The sequence below is a fragment of the Phascolarctos cinereus genome, unplaced genomic scaffold (assembly GCF_003287225.1).
Source record: "Phascolarctos cinereus isolate Bilbo 61053 unplaced genomic scaffold, phaCin_HiC Scaffold_89;HRSCAF=628, whole genome shotgun sequence".
In the NCBI taxonomy this organism is placed as follows: domain Eukaryota; kingdom Metazoa; phylum Chordata; class Mammalia; order Diprotodontia; family Phascolarctidae; genus Phascolarctos; species Phascolarctos cinereus.
Window position 1 is genome coordinate 2,994 of NW_027556290.1, and position 4,292 is coordinate 7,285.

At 38.9% G+C, this 4,292-nt stretch overlaps 1 pseudogene across 1 annotated transcript; it reads right to left on the reverse strand.

Annotated features, from left to right (window-relative positions):
- Window positions 1-303: 303 nt before the first annotated feature.
- LOC144454958 (immunoglobulin heavy variable 3-23 pseudogene) lies at window positions 304-864 on the reverse strand (annotated as a pseudogene). Its single transcript, XR_013483504.1, has 2 exons — window positions 756-864; window positions 304-672 (listed from the first exon to the last, which is right to left on the reverse strand). The product of XR_013483504.1 is annotated as an immunoglobulin heavy variable 3-23 pseudogene (transcript).
- Between the last annotated feature and the right edge of the window lie 3,428 nt (window positions 865-4,292).

Here is a 4,292-nt window from a genome sequence, read left to right on the forward strand (position 1 = left end):
CAGGTATGAGTTGGTAAAGGCCTACCTCAGGGTGGTTGCAGCACCTTGAGGAGAGAAGGTAGAGTAGAGTAGAGTAGAATTCTGATACAAGTAGAATGGACAATACATAACTACCAATTGATTATGGGGTAGAGGTGGGACTGAGAGTGAGGCATTAAGAATGATAGCTAGTACTGGAAAAGTTGCTTTCTCCTGGGACAGTAGAAAAAAACACCACAAGCCATAAATAGAAATTCACTATACCTGTTCCTGGATATAGGCATCTTTTACTTTGTGCATCATGAGCTCAGTCCACTTCTTGCCTCACTGACACTTCCCTCCTGGCAGGGGAAGTTTTTTATCAGGTCTCACATTCCTTTTCCTCACTGTGTCTCTTGCACAGTAATACACAGCTGTGTCCTCAGTCTCAACGGAAGTCATTTGTAGATATAACATGCTGTTGCCATTATCTCTGGAGATGGTGAATCGGCCTTTCACAGAGTCTGCATAGTATGTACTACTACTACTACAATGCTTGCAACCCATTCCAGTCCCTTTCCTGAAGCCTGGCGGACCCAGCTCATCCGTAGCTGCTGAAAGTAAATCCAGAAGCTTTGCAGGAGAGACTCAGAGATCCCCCAGGCTGTATCACATCTCCCCCAGACTCCACCAGCTCCACATCACACTGGACACCTGCAACACAGAGACATTACATTAAAGTCAATAGTCACATGAAGTCACCACTTCACATTGTCCCTTCCTCTCCATAAAACTACCTTGGAAAATGGTCAGAAGGAAAATCCAGTTCAGCCTAAATTTCATGGTGAGTTTCCAGGTTAGTCCTCTGTGGGAAGGACACAGAGCACTTGAGTTTGTCTCCCACAGGAGGTACAGGTACAGGTTTGGGGCTGCTTTTCATCCCAGTAGGGAGGGACCCAATTTGCATGTCTTGCTCTATTCAAAAAGAGGAAGAACACCTTCTTCCTCCCAGGGAGAAGTTTCTTTCCTGAACTTCGGATAGTTCTCTTAGAACTAGTGCCAAAGGACTGGGGAATGTTGTTGACACTGAGACTCTCAGAACTGATGGTTTTGACTCAGTGTCAATGACCCCACATTACTTAAATAACTCTGAACAGTTGGATGATATGTTCTAGGCTTTTCTGTGCTCTTAATATGTTTCTAATTGATCTTAGGCCCATTTCTGTATGTCAGACGTCCTCAAACATCTTCCATTTCCAATGAACAACACTGAATCTTTTTTGAGAATCAGTTTCTTCTCAGGGTCTCTTTTCCTGATCCTTGGCACTCTATTGCTTCCAACTCAACTTTTCATCTCCTTTTACCTAGGATTACATTTCACCTAAATTATTTACCGACAGTTTCAGTTACACCCACTCATTGCCTTGATAGGAATACCTCATATACCTTTTTTAAATCTTCTAGGTGGAGAAACTGAGTTATGAAACTCACTGTTCACAAAAAGAGATTTGCAAGTCTCCTTCAACAACACCTTGTTCCTCAATCAGACATAGCGTATTTAATGGGAGACAGAAACTGTTATCCTTTGTGATTATGCAGCAAGTATGGATAAGATTTCCATGAGATGATCCTTATATTTCAAGTTCCATTTTCATCACCCAGAAGATCTAGCTCTGCTGCCACCTGCTGAATATTTTATTGTATACTCAGAAATATGTTTCCATTCTGACTTTCACATTCTTTTTTTAAAGAAGGGATATGTATAATGTCAGGGGCCTTATCTTTTTAGAGTTCTATATCTAGAATCATTCCAATGTCATCTTTTTTTTTTTCTCAAGGACTCAACTCAGTAGGGGAAAAAAAAACAAGTAAAAAGCCAACAATCCCTGTCTTAATCACCATTATAGCTATGGAGTCTTCATCATAAAAAAAGGACTCTGAGCCATGTTTCCTTGGTTTCTTTCTCCTGTTATTGTTATTACATTTTGAGTGGTTCCTTCTTACTCTGTTGTTTACCAAATTAAGGATAATTTATAATACAATACAGCTCTGAACAGAGCTCAATGAGTATAGAAGAGAAAACCATACATTGGTACTCTTCAAGTGCTGACTCCATAACTCATTTTTTCAGACTTGCTGTTATAAGTGTCTTAGATTTTTAAAGTTTTCCCATTTCAGACATAAAATGATCACCCATGTGTCCTATTCACATATAGTAAAGGTTGCAAAACTTGGGAGTGTCTAATTCATTCTTTGTAAAGCAAATTTAAATAAAGCTTAACATTTTTAACTCCCTTAGTTAATATGAACACTTTTGATTAACCTGAGAGTATTTAGGGTGCTTGCTCACATGATGAAGGCAACTGATGCCATGGAAACAAAGGCTAGATTAGCCAAGCTCCTTGCCTTGATATATTAAAAAAGAAACAATCTAGCAGGCTCTATTTTAAATAGAATGAGAATCAGCTCTGCTGTCAGAAGTTGAGCTAAGGAGAAAAGCAGCCCCAGGGAATCCAACAGTAAGAACTGGCCAGCAAGGATACTGTTTCAAGAAAAAGTAACATTTTCAGTTATAAATACCCAGATTAACTACAAAAGGTAAAAGAAGACACTATCTGCATAAGAACTGATAATAGATTATAGAATGATTTTACAAATATGCCAATTTGTGTCTAATAGGGTGGGAGGGAATAAAAAAAGTTATTTACATGATAACTTTTTAAAAGTTTATTTAAACTTATTTAAAGGGAATAGCATGCTGTGCATAATATATTTTCAGTTTCAGATGCAATCACTTTTTATCATACTATATTATGGAGATGGTTCCTGTATTCCATAAATAAAAAGGAAATACATTTTAAAACATTTTTAAAGAGCACTACGGAAATTTCACAATAAGAGAAAGGAAGCCAGGGTGCTGAAGTGGCAGAAACTTGAGTTGGCCTGGCCACATGTGTTCCTTATGTGTATCTTTTAACTAGCATACCATGCATCAGCCCACTCTTCCCATTGATTCTACGCGTATTTGTGGGAAAGTGTGCTTCATATTTGTAGTTGAAAGGTTCACACTCTAATTGTTTTCTTTGCTTTGAACTAGTTGTGTCAAGTGGTTTGAGTCCTTGAGTGTGGAGTCACAAATCCCTGGGGTCATTGACCTTTTGATCATCCAACCTGTAAACATGATGTAGAGGAGTAGACCAACAGGGGAATGTTACATTAGAAACCACACCTTCTGGGGGACATTTTTTTTAAATTTCCTTTAATAGAATATGAAGAAATTTGTATCAAAATCTGATCATATATTCTTAGTCATGTGACTAACAAACTGGAGAAATCTCTTTCCTCTCCAATTCTCACAACCTCTCAAATGTTTCCAAAATAACAGTAACGCATGAGAAGAAAAAGCAGTTTCAGCTAGCAACACCACCTAAGCACCAAGAATTCTAACAAGGCAGCAAGCTGATGAATTAACAGCAGAGAAGGCTTATTATCCTAAACATGAACATGCTCACTCAAAATTCCCTCTCATACCAGCTCCTAAACCCTTGCAGGGGTGGCACAACTTCACCGATGGCTCACAAGAGAACTAAATTCTTCCCAATCCATACTGTGTAGCAGAGGTGGAGGTATAGAAAATCAGAGTTTTGCTTTCCTTGTAGTGGCAGTATGGCAGTATTCTGTGCTACAGCAGGTCTTAGCTAGAAAAACTAAGAAACAGAAGGAACCGCAGGAGGAAGTCAGAATGTGTACAACTCCAACAGATCTGAAGGAAAAGGTCCTGGAATCCACCTGAAGCCATTTTTTACTTTCAGAAATCACATGGGCAGAGACTGAAGGCACTGAAATGTGAATCCACCTACAACAGAAAGAGGCCAACACAGATTTCAGGTCCAGACATCAGGGAATCTAACATCAAAGTGGAAGGAGTCAGAAGGGATGGGACAGGTGTATATAATGAAAAAAGATTGACATTTCCAAAGGTCTCAAGAAGAAGAAAATTCAGTTAGAGACCTTGAAGATAATTAAATAAACAGATAAGGAAGATATTAATAACTTAAGAAAAGAGCCCCTTGAACACCTAAAAAATTCCAAACAGCGAATAAATACTGCAATACAAAGAAAAATTAATCTATACATGACCAAATAGAAGGTTCTGTGGATTCCCAAGGTCTCTTAGGAGGTGACAGCATGGAGTCACAGCAGAATGTTTCCTAATGGTGCAAGAAATAGTGCCAGAAAAAAATGTGAATTGTGAAATTGGGGGCAGCTAGAAGGCACAATGGATAGACCACTGCCCTGGAGTCAGGAGGAACTAAATTCAAATCAGGCCTTAG